This window comes from Lissotriton vulgaris, chromosome 4_1 (assembly GCF_964263255.1).
Source record: "Lissotriton vulgaris chromosome 4_1, aLisVul1.2, whole genome shotgun sequence".
Classification (NCBI taxonomy): Eukaryota; Metazoa; Chordata; class Amphibia; order Caudata; family Salamandridae; genus Lissotriton; species Lissotriton vulgaris.
In genome coordinates this window covers 18,861,613-18,874,051 of record NC_141691.1, presented here as the reverse complement: position 1 = coordinate 18,874,051, position 12,439 = coordinate 18,861,613, and positions in this window count along the sequence as shown.

The window sequence follows — 12,439 nt, the reverse complement described above, 5'->3', positions numbered from 1 at the left end:
TGTATCAGTGTCCTAATGTCCTATGCGGCCGCCATTTTAGGTCAAGCGCGCCGCATCGAGCACTTCCAGAACACTTCCACAGTTGTAGTTATTGGTATCCTTCTCTTCCTGAGGCCATCACCAGCTTCTAGATGAAGTGCAGTGTGTCCCCTTTGTTTATCTCGTTGTCAGGGCATTGAAGTGAGGCAGCGTCCTAATGTCCTAAGCGGCCGCCATTTTGGGTCAGGCGCGCCGCTCCGGACACTTCCACAGCACTTCTACTGTTGTATTTGTTTACCTCCTTCTCTTCTTGAGGCCATCCCCTGCTTCTAAGTAAAGTGCAGTGGGTCCCCTCCGCTTTCTTCGTTGTCAAGCGCATTCCCGTGCCCCAATGTCCTAAGCAGTCGCCATTTTAGGGTCAGGCGCGCCGCTCTGAACACTTCCACACCATTTCCGAGTAACAATTATTTAACTCCTTCTCTTCCTGCGGTGGCCACCTACGTCGCGTTGTAGATCGGCTGGTCCCCTCCGGTTCATGCAGTCATCGGTGACGCTCCTCCTCCGCTCTCAATCCTCGTCATCTCGCCACCCCTGCCACACAATAGGTCCTTGCTCTCCGCTCCTCGCCTGGGCAGTCCAGAGGTCCGGATGGTGCATTGGACCCCCGATTCTCCTCTGCAGAGGTAGGTTGCCGTGAATCCTCGATTCTTCTTTAACCTTAGTGTCCTGGTGTCCAGGGGGGGAGGTTGGGGGTTGTTTCGGCCAGGGTTATTCAGGGATTTAAACAATAAGTTATCCCGAACCCAGGAGCTCTAGCCTTAAGCTCTTACATTGCGGCCATCTTTTGACTCTCTTTGTATCACTTTTGGATTAGAAATCAACTTTCATAAGTAAGTTTGTTTGGGGCATTACAGTTGCTGTTCTGCAGAAAGCACTCAGCAGGTGCAAAAGTTCACTCATCATTAGTAACAATTCCCTGTTGTACTTCCTGAGGGCCCCCTCCAGAGTTCAGTTGCCTATGTCTGTTTGGGGCATTACAGTTGCTGTTCTGCAGAAAAACGAATTTTGCAAAACTGAAAGCACTCAGAAGGGTCAAAAGTTCAAACTCATGATTAGTAATAGTAACCATTCCCTGTAGTGCTTCTTTACTGGGGCCCCTCCAGAGTTCAGTTGCTAGTTGCAACAATTGTATGACCCTACTCTGACCCTCACAGCAGGCTCATAGAATAGCTACAAGTAGGCCAGAAAGGTCCTGGAAAAAAAAAATTGCACTGCAACAGAAAGCAAATTACAGATAAGGAAGCAGGTGCCAGACTGGAATTTTAAAACAGTGACACATTAATAAATCAACCCCAAATTAATTCATGTCAGTTGAAGCAGGGCAGGTGTGCTTGCTTTTCCCCCCCATAATCTACAGTGATGATGAACCAGAGGGTGGCATTGATGTACCAGAGGGTGGCATGGGTGAAACAGAGGGTGGCAGTGGTGAAACAGAGGGTGCTGGGAACCTGTGATGATGAACCAGACGTAGAAACAACATAGTCGCGACCATTGCGAGCCGACAAGTAAGTTTGCAATTGCGAACTGGTACAAAACCCTCGCGAACTGGCAGAAACCCTTGCGAACACAATAAAAATAAAAAATCGCAAATTCACGAGAATTCGCAGATTTTGCGAATTGCGAGTTCGCAAATACGCAATTTCGCGAACGCCAGATTCGCAAAATTCACCGAGCTTACAACATATTCCCTAAAACAACTCTAATCCGTGTCCAGAGTTGATCTGTTCATCGGGCGTTTAGCTAAGTGTGCATCTGAAATGACAAACAACCCGGACCAGAGTGCTCCATCTGCCCGTAATATGTGGCTTCGCCCGAGATACAAAAGATAGCATATACACCGTGTTTCTTAAAATAAAAACCCGGATTGACCTCCTCACAACATGGACCTTTTGCTAATTATGTTTGATTCCATGTGCTTAATGCTCAATCTAAGAACAACACGGACAAGAGAGGAAAGATAAGTCTAATGCTCATATGAAAGAGATGAATCCTCAAAACGAGGGATGAAAAGGACATACTGAAGTGATGAGTAAGGAAATGCTCATAATAGGAAGTGACATGTCACATTAAAAACACATAAATTCAGAGATTCATGGCCTATATATACATAAGGATGGATGTTACAGATTCCATCCTACATGGCATTCATTTGCTTTACTTTATCACCGTTTAATCCAGATATATAAGTATTAATTAATCTCCCAAAAAGAATTGTAGTTCTCGGTCGGAATTTAACCCCTGGTCTACCTCGTTCAAAAGCATTATCCAGGTAGCTTCCGCCCTCCTGAGAGATAATTCCCTGTTGCCTCCCCTTCGGTGTGCGGCTATCATTTCAATTACAAATAAATTGAACTGCGTATATGTTCCTTGCTGGTCACATGACATGGCGTGTAAAGCCATTGGGTATCTAGGATCACCTTGTTTTAATGGCCTAGCATGCTCACTGATTCGATCCTTTAGGCATCTAATGGTGCTACCCACGTACTGTTTCTTACACTTACAAGTGATTACGTATACTGCATACTTGGTCAGACAATTTATGTTCTGCTTGATGCTGTATACCCTCCCACAAGGGCTAAAGAATTATGTGGTATTGTTTAGAGCCCACATGCACACCCCACATGTCCCACATTTGTGAAAACCTTGTGTCCGACTAGAAAGCCAATTATCAGATTGCTTCGTGATCGGCATGGTGGGACTCAATATGTTCCTCAGTGTTGTACCCCTCCCATAGGTGATCAGTGGCCTATCTGATGTAAACTCATTGAGAGATTTGTCAGCTTTCAAAACATGCCAATGTTTATGCATCAGCTTGTGTAACAAGCTTGCCTGTTGAAGTCGTGCGCTAAGTGCCCTGACAAAACATGTGTTGGCTGGGCGTTGAGATTAAAAGAAAACGTGAAGAAAAACATCACTCAAGACTACATGTGCAATTGATTTATTGTTTGCGTTGGTTTTGTATGTAATGAATAGTGACACTGAGGTCATACTTAATTAGGCGTGTGTACAGATCCCCCTGTTGTATCTATTTTGTGGATCTAGGTCCTCACTGGAGGTGTTGGGCTTTTCCTCCCATCTGAAGCACCGTCACAGATAGAGAAACAGATATCTTACGTGACATACTGTGGGCGCCACAACTGATTGACCATAAAGAAAAGCCTCGTCCGGTGTTTGTATAGGTGGAGCAGGTATATCAGTGATCCAGATAGTGGTGCATGTTGATGGCAACAGTTTTGTTCCCATTACAATTTAATTAAATGTATTTCATTTTGCAATGTACATGCATGCCTATCAGCATGTAATATCTCAGACCCCTTCAGATGATCAGTCATAGGATCAATTTTCTAGTTAATGGCTGCACAATTACATTTGTAATCATTTTCAAAGGAATATGTGTGTTCAATTTCAACTCCAACTTCTCCCAGGACATATTTGATAGTTGTATAATAAGCACTACTCTTATCTTCTATATGCACCCTAAATAACACATCAATTTTAGCATGTTTCCATTTGCTTAGATTTAGCAGCCAATCACAAAATTGTGATGCGAGTGGGGCCTTCCAAGACATGACTATATATTGTATTGTATTGTATTGTAATTGCATTTATATAGCACTTACTACTCCTGAAAAGGCGTCAAAATGTTTTTCGGCTTCTCCAGGACCCATAGAGGATTAGTGTTGAATTAGTATAGTGAAACTTTTAAGTGGTGGATAGGTTAGTCAGTTATTTAATTCAGAAGGATGGCAGAAGGATAGAAGAGGAAAAAGGTTTGTATTTATATAGCACTTGTTACCCCAGATGGGGCGAGTATTAGTGGCAAATTAGTTAGGTGAAATAGGAAAGTAATTTGAGTGGTGGGTATTAGTCAAATATTTTGAGTGAGAAGGATAGCAGAGGGATAAAAGGGAAAGAAAGGTTTGCATTGATATAGAGCCTGTTACCCCTGATGGGTGTTAAAGTGTTTTTCTGGCAAGTAGCACGCAAGTAGCACGCTACTCCGGAACCCAGAAAGGATTAGTGTTGAAAATTAGTATAGTGAAATAAGGAGTAATTTGAGTGGTGGATATGTTATTCAGTAATTTAGATAGAGAAGGATAGGAGGCGGAATAGAAGAGGGACAGAGGTTTGTATTTATATAGTGGTTGCTATCCCTGATTGGTTTTAGAAGTGCTTTATTGGCGAGTAGCACGCTACTCTGGAACCCATAAGGATTAGTGTTGAATTTGTATGGTGAAACATGAAAGTAATTTGAGTGGTGGATATGTTAGTCAGTTATTTGGATTTAGAGGGGTTGGGGAGGGGTAGAAAAGGGAAAAAAGGTTTCCATTTATATAGCGCTTGTAACCCTCATAGGGTGTTGAAACTCTTTATTGGAGAGTACCACGCTACTCTGGAACCCATAAAGGATTAGTGGTAAATTAGTATTATGGAATATGAGAAGTGAACATGTTAATTTTATTTAGATTGAAAAGGTAAGTGGAGGGATAGAAGAGTAAAGGATTTGGATGTATTTATTTTTTGGAGGTCATAGCAGGAGGAGTAAAAAGGAGTTTTGGAGGGGAGAAGAGTTTAGAAACGTTTGTTTTGCGGGATCGGTATAGTAAAAAGAGGTGTCAGATGATGCAAGGAGGGGTTGAGTAGAGGAGAGTCTAGAAAGGGTTATATAGGGGATTATAGTAGTGGTATGGGCTTTGGGAGAAAAGAGTGTGGATTATATTGATAGATTTATAGGGTGAGACATAGGGTAGTGCATTGGAAAGAGTAGTAGAAAGAAGTTTGAGATGAGTCAAAACGTTGGGCTAGAAGATATATTGAAAGAAGTACATGCTTAGAAATAGGGTAGGTCATTGGAAATGCTAAATTAGAAGAAAGTGATTAATATATAGATACATAAGTACATTGAAAGTATATAGATGCATAAAGGAGGTAAGTATATGTAGATTAAAGATATTGACAGAAGTACAGGATGAGAAATAGGGTAGTGGATTAGATATGCTTTTGGGGGAAAACTAACACACACACAGATCCAAGTACATGGGACATAGATGCACAATAAAAGCAAGTACATGTAGACCAAATAATATGTTTTTTAATATATAACAATTAGTCTACGTTTATACAAATCAATACACAGGTAGGTACATATCTATAACAAAAATAAATGCTTATATACAGAAGGATATGCTGTAAATTTCGGTTTGAGTATGGTGTTTACGTGAGAAAGAGCAAATTCTTGAGAAGTTTTCTGAAGATAAGGTAATCTTGTGTTGGGAGGGTAAAGTGTTCCATAATTTGGCTGCTTGAACAGAGAAGGATCTGCCACCCATATTTTTATTCTTGTAAAATTGGGATTTTGAGGAGATATGCTCCTGTAGAGCGGAGGTTCCTTTGTTGAATGTGTTTGGTGATTTTATCCCGGATGAAGAGCAGTCCCGTTCCATGTATCGCTTTGTGGGTTATACAAAGTAACTTGAACGTGGATCTTCTGGCAACCGGTAACCAATGCAGGGCTTTCAAGGCAAGGGAGATGTGGTCTTGTGGTTTGATATGCAAGAGTAGTCTGCCAGCCGAGTTCTGAATCCGTTGTAGTCTTTTCATGGTCGTTAAAGGTGATCCGTGGTAGAGGCTGTTGGCGTAATTGAGCTTGGACAGAAAAAGGGAGTTGGTAACTTGGACCTTGTGTGGAAATCCCAAATGAGGGAAAATGTGTTGCAGCGTTTTTAATGTGACAACGCTTAATCTTGCTAGTTTGTCCACTTTGGCATTCATCAATAGTTTGGAGTCCATGGTCATTACAAGGTTTCTTACTTCCTTCAATACTTTAGTCGGTGATCCCAGTTCATCAGGCCAGGTGGCAAGCGGGTCATAATGTTTCCAATCGCCACACACAAGTATTTCCGTTTTGGAAGCAGTCAATTTTTTGATGGCTCCAAGTCATCCACTGATCCACGGCTCTGAGATAACTGAAAATTAGGGAGTTTCCAATGTCTTTGGGCATTCCAGTTGATGTAGTATTTGCGTGTCATCTATGCAATTGAACAGGGACCCCCTGAATAGAATACATTTCCTGGGTCAGGGCAAAGCAGTTTATGGCAAAGGTAAATACCCAGGCACAAACAATATAAGTATCTGGCAAGAAAGTGTGATATATCATACAATATAATATACACAAGAAGAAATTAGAGCAACCACATGCTATGATAACATAGACAATTTAATTATAGTGATAAAAATTGATATGGACATGTTCAATCATACAAAGAATGATGTTTAAAATAAGATAAAAGCAAAGCAATTATTAGATCATGACAATATATGCAAAAAGGTTTTATCAAAACATTTGATGATTCCCAGAATTAATTCAGGGAGCTGTTGTCTGTCATGTCAAAGGCAGCCAAGAGGTCCAAGAGGAGCAGCGCAGCAACCCTGTTGCCGCCTACTGTACTCTTCAGGGTATCTCAGATGGCATGGAGGGCAGATTCAGTGCCTCTTCTTTGACAGAAGTCTGAAAGTATGTCATTCCCTCCAATGAATTGCTGTTTCCATCAGTTTTCCCAGGAAAGGTCCATTTGTAATGGGTCTGTAGTTCTTAGGGTCAAGCAAGTCCAAGTTTGTTTTATTCAGTAAAGGGCATATGTGTGACTTTTTTGAGTTCTTCTGGAAACATTTGAGAAGTTAAAGCTAGCTATCCCCGACATGTTTTCTAAACCAAGAAAGAATAAGTTATCTTATACAGTGGGCGAAAACAGGTCTGAAGTAGTGCTCCCAGATAGCATTATTACTATTAGTAATGGGGGGGGAAAGTGCCAGTACAGATCATGTTGCTCATATCAATCCCATTATTACCTGTATTAATATTTTTGCAGCATGGGGGAAGTACACCCAGTATGCGGGGTGAAGAAGAACAAATTTATGAGTATCCATGCCTAAACGCAAATTGCCAGTTTCGCCTGTAAGTGTAATCCTATGACTGGCGAGCGTGAGCATTCCTTGGGTAATCTAAAGCAGGACGTGATAACATTGAAGGATGAAGTACAGGAACTGAAGGGCTCTTTGGCTGAGTTTCTCAATTTGGTGAGGTCTTTAACCTCCAGAGCTGACCAACTAAAGCGGTCACCTACACAGATCCTTAAAAAGCTGGAAGTCCCGACGGTACCCACTCCTATGGTCAATGCGGGACCCAGGTCATGTGCGTGCCCATGTCCGGTTGTTGATGTAACCACAGGAATTTCTAGGAGCAAGGGCCCAAGCATTACAAGTAAGCGGGGTCCCATGGGTTCATCTACTCAACCAGCGAGGTTTACTGCTCCAAAGGAATTCTCCTCCTTCCCTGAAACCTCTTGTGGTCATGAAAGTAGCACCCAACCCTGCCAAAGAGATAGAGCCTACGCATATAATGGACGAAGCCTTCCTGATCAGGTCCCGGGGCAAGCTAGAGGGAATAGATTGAAAACACAGGAGCCACCCAAAATCTACATGGTCAATGTCCCAAAATTACCATGCCATGGTGCTATCGAGACTGCTGACTCTCTGACAAACAAATCTATCCATTGGATTAGACATGTGAGAGGGTGCCGATCACTGATTAGGAAGGATATCTTGGCTGCACGACGGATCTCGCTCTATGATCAACCTTTAGACAGCATTGACCTGACCCTGAATACTGTTGATCTTGTTGATAACCTTTTTACGTTGGAATTTTGCACAAGCGGCCCTGAAAAATCTAGAATCCAATTTAGACATTTCCCTTTTGGCTATGGGGCTGAATCCCTTCAGGATTTTCAAAGACCACAAGGCTCTTTAAGCCTTGAGTCTAATGATTGACTAAACCAAGTGATCAAACCAGTAGATTCATCTCTTAATCCTACGGTGTATACAGTTTTGGGTCCGAGAGGACAGGATACTGACAAGTAATACTTGCAATATGGCACCACAAATAGATGGCATTCGAGGATCTGGTCCATTTAGTTTCTCTCAGTCTAATATATCGAGCCCCCAGACATTAGCTCATAGCCACCCCGAAAGCTCAGTAGAGGCACCAAAGGTTTGTAGTTTTTTGAGCTGGAATATTACAGGCCTTAGCTCGAAGATACCCCTACCTGAATGGAACTCTTTCATTAAGAACTATGATGTTTGTGCCTTTCAAGAGACCTGGGCAGTCACACCCATGTTTTGTGAGGGAGGGGAAAGGCAGGGCCTCGGGAGGTCTGACATTGTGAATTCGGCAAGAGCTTAAAGGGAACATCCACGTTATCCCAACCATGAATAATGATATCCAAGTGATTAAACTAACCATTAATACCCACCTAGCAAATCTGCTAATTAATATCTATGCCAGAGGTACAAAGGGGGAAGCATTCAAGAGTTTTAGCGGCTCTGGAGCAGCTCCTTGATACTTTACCAGACATCACCAAGGTAATTGTTATGGGCGACTTCAACATCACATTTGACCCTCTTACCTTGGAGGATGCCATTTGGGTTGAGGCAGAAGATAGGATCTGGTCAGTTCCATCGCTTGAGTTATTGCCTATCAGGAAGTGGTCCGATGTGATCATTCAGTTGAACAGCATCTGCATGGAACGAGGCCTAAGGGCCCTGATTGGCCGCACCAAATCAGACAGGCTAGGTTCACCGACTTTTAACAATGGGTACTCTGTAAGCAGAATTGATTACATTCTGGTAAGGGTGAGCCTATGGTCATTGGACATGATGATCATTGATTGGTTGGCAAGTGACAACAACCCGCTTTGTTGTTCCATGTTTCTAACTTGTACTATGACAGTCTCTCATCTAAGGGACAATAGTTATATTGTGGAGGTGGTCCATGCCAATGACATGAGGAGACTCAAGTGGGTACAGGTTAAATAATCTTCAACTCTGCTGGATAACATAGCACAACGTTTGCAACTTGCCATTAGAGAGCTTGAGGGCTGTGCATCACAGATTGGAGTCCACAATAGTTCAGGGATAACTCACACTGTTTTTTAAAATCTTTTATGCACTTTTTTTGAAAGAAACCAAAAATGCCCGTACAGGTAGAGGGTCGATAGTACAATGTTGAATGCCGGATGGCACGCGAGACCCTAGCGAAAGCGATTAAGGGGGGTATTCCACTTAAAGTACGTGAAGCAAGAGCACTCTACAAGGCAGTACTACTTAAGGCCAAGAAAGCCTGGGAATATCAAAGATGGCAAGATCTGAGGGTGGCGTGTGCTTCTAAGGACCCTAAGCTGTTTTGGGACACCTACAACTGGCCAACTAGGGGCCAGGCTGAGCGGCCCTAGAATCATGTTTCAGTAACAGCCTGGGTCAATCACTTTAAACCTCAATTTTTTGCTAACCCCCTGGTGGGGGAAGTCGAAGTTATAAATGTGTTGTGTCTGAGGGAAACCTTTACCTTGAGGGAAGTTGAGGCAGCACTGAGTTATATCCTACTTGGGAAAGCGCCGGGCCTGATGACATACCGGGCGACACACTGTTGCATGACAAACCACGTTGGTGCCGATATATTTGTCTGCTTTCCAACGCAATTGCACAAGAGGCATCGATTCCTATATCATGGAAAAATGCAGAAATCATCCCTGTCTTCAAAAAAGGGGAAAAAGACTGACCGGGGAACTATAGGCCAATTAGCCTTATTGGTTGCTCCCAGAAAATAGTTGGAAGGATGGTGCTAAACAGACTCCAGGAGTGGATCGAGGAGTTCGGAATCTTATCACCTTTACAAGACAGATTCAGAGCAGCCACAAGCACCATCAACCAAGTTTTCAGATTTATCTTAATTTACTGAAAGCTAGTCACCTTGGGCAAAGGGAGCCTTTATGCTGCCATTGTAGATCTTAGGGCGGCATTCAATCTAGTACCCCGCTGGAAACTATGGCTTGTCCTGAAACAACTAGGTCTCCCACTGGATCTTTTAACCCTGATCAGTAGAGTTTACGAAGATAACATGGCCCACAATAGATGGGAGGGACAGGGGGAAGTCACGGAATCATTTCCGGTGGACAGTGGTGTTAGGCAGGGTTGTGTGAAGGCCCCCACGCTGTTCACGCTATATATTAATGGAATAGCTAAATGCATGAGCAGAATATCGACCGATGCCCCTACACTAGCTGGTGTAAATGTACCCATCCTGATGTTTGCCAACGACACATTGATTCTCTGCAAGACCCCGAGTGGATTAAATAAAGCTCTTAAAATCTTTGAGGATTGCTGCTGTGAGAGGGGATTGGAGGTCAACATGTCTAAAACAAAGCTAATGACGTTTAATAAACGAAAGGCAAACACGAGAGGATTTGCAATGAAGGAGGGTCCCCTAGAAATAGTAAATGAATTTGCCTATCTGGGAGTTAACTTCCAAGGTAGTATGAAGTGGGCCGGCAAATCGAATTAGCCTCACTTAAACTCAGACAGATATTCGGGGCTCTCTGTCAGGAGTATAACCACATCCTATTTAAGCCTCTCAGTCCCGCCCTTGAAATTTATAATTTGAAAGCTGTTAGTTCTGCATTGTATGGCTCGGAGGTTTGGGGCTGTGAGAATCTTGTAGCTCTTACCTCAGCAGAGAATAGGTTTCCAAGAAATATAACTGGACTTCCCCAGAGCTCCCCTATGTGTCCATTGTTATTGGATCTGGGTAAGAAACCCATTGCAGCTATTGCCAAACTGCGATTGTGGACTACTCCCGAACGTGTTGGCTCTGCCCAGGGTTTCTTAGATATCATTAACACAGATACACTACATCAAATTGAATGGCTTAGGGCAGTCCGAAACCTTCTAGTGGAGATAGGATTGACAGCATTGTGGACTGATCCTGCAAATTCTATTTTTCCATCTAAATCTTTGTTGAAGGCTAAGTACTGGGAATTGTTCTCACTGAATAATGTAAGACAACAAGTGTCTTCATTGAGTATGGGCAAAATTTACAAATTTGCATGAATGTGTGGATTATTGTATTTGTTGCGTGTTCGCGGGTTTTTTGCGTGTTTGTGGGATTTTTTGCATGTTTGCGGGGCTTTTTGCGTGTTCGCGGGTCGCTTGCATGGCGAAGTTACCCGTGCGGTCGTGTATGGGCACAGCACCCTCTGGTTCACCACTGCCACCATCTAGTTAACCACTGTCACCCTATGGTTCAGCACTTCCACCCTCTGGTTCACCACTGCCCCCCTCTAGTTCACCCCTGCCACCCTCTGGTTCACCACTGCCACTCTCTGGTTCATCACAGCACACTTTGGTTCACCCCTGCCACCCTCTGGTACAGCACTGTCACCCTCTGGATCACGACTGCCACCCTCTGGTTCACCACTGCCACCCTCTGGTTCACCACAGCACCTCTGGTTCACCACTGCCACCCTCTGGTTCATCGCTGCCACCCTCTGGTTCACCACTGCCACCCTCTGGTTCACCCCTGCAACCCTCTGGTTCACCCCTGCCACCCTCTGGTTTACCACTGCCACCCTCCGGTTCAGTACTGCCACTCTCTGGTTCACCCCTGCCACCCTTGGGTTCACCACTGCCACCCTCTGGTTCATCACAGCACCTCTGGTTCACCACTGCCACCCTCTGGTTCACCACTGCCACCCTCTGGTTCATCACAGCACCGTCTGGTTCGCCCCTGTCACCCTCTGGTTAAGCACTGTCACCCTTTGGTTCACCACTGCCACCCTCTGGTTCATCACAGCACCTTTGGTTTACCACTGCCACCCTCTGGTTAACCACTGTCACCCTCTGGTTCTGCACTGCCACCCTCTGGTTCACCACTGCCACCCTCCGGTTCACCCCTGCCACCCTCTGGTTCACCACTGCCACCCTCTGGTTCATCACAGTACCCTTTGGTTCACCCCTCTCACCCTCTGGTTCAACACTGCCACCCTCTGGTTCACGACTGCCACCCTCTGGCTCATCACAGCACCTCTGGTTCACCCCTGCCACCCTCTGGTTCACCACTGCCACCCTTTAGTTCATCACAGCAACCTCTGGTTCACCCCTGCCACCCTCTGGTTCAGCACTGTCACCCTCTGGTTCACCACTGCCACCCTCTGGTTCACGACTGCCACCCTCTAGTTCATCACAGCACCTTTGGTTTATCACTGCCACCCTCTGGTTAACCACTGTCACCCTTTGGTTCAGCAAGCCACCCTCTGGTTCACCACTACCACCCTCTGTTTCACCCATGCTGCCCTCTGGTTCACCACTGCCACCCTCTGGTTCATCACAGCATCCTTTGGTTCACGCCTGTCACCCTCTGGTACAGCACTGTCACCCTCTGGTTCACCACTTCCACCCTCTGGTTCAAGACTGCCCCCTCTGGTTAATCACAGCACCTCTGGTTCACCACTGCCACCCTCTGGTTAACCAATGTCACCCTCTGGTTCACCACTGCCACCATCTGGTTCAC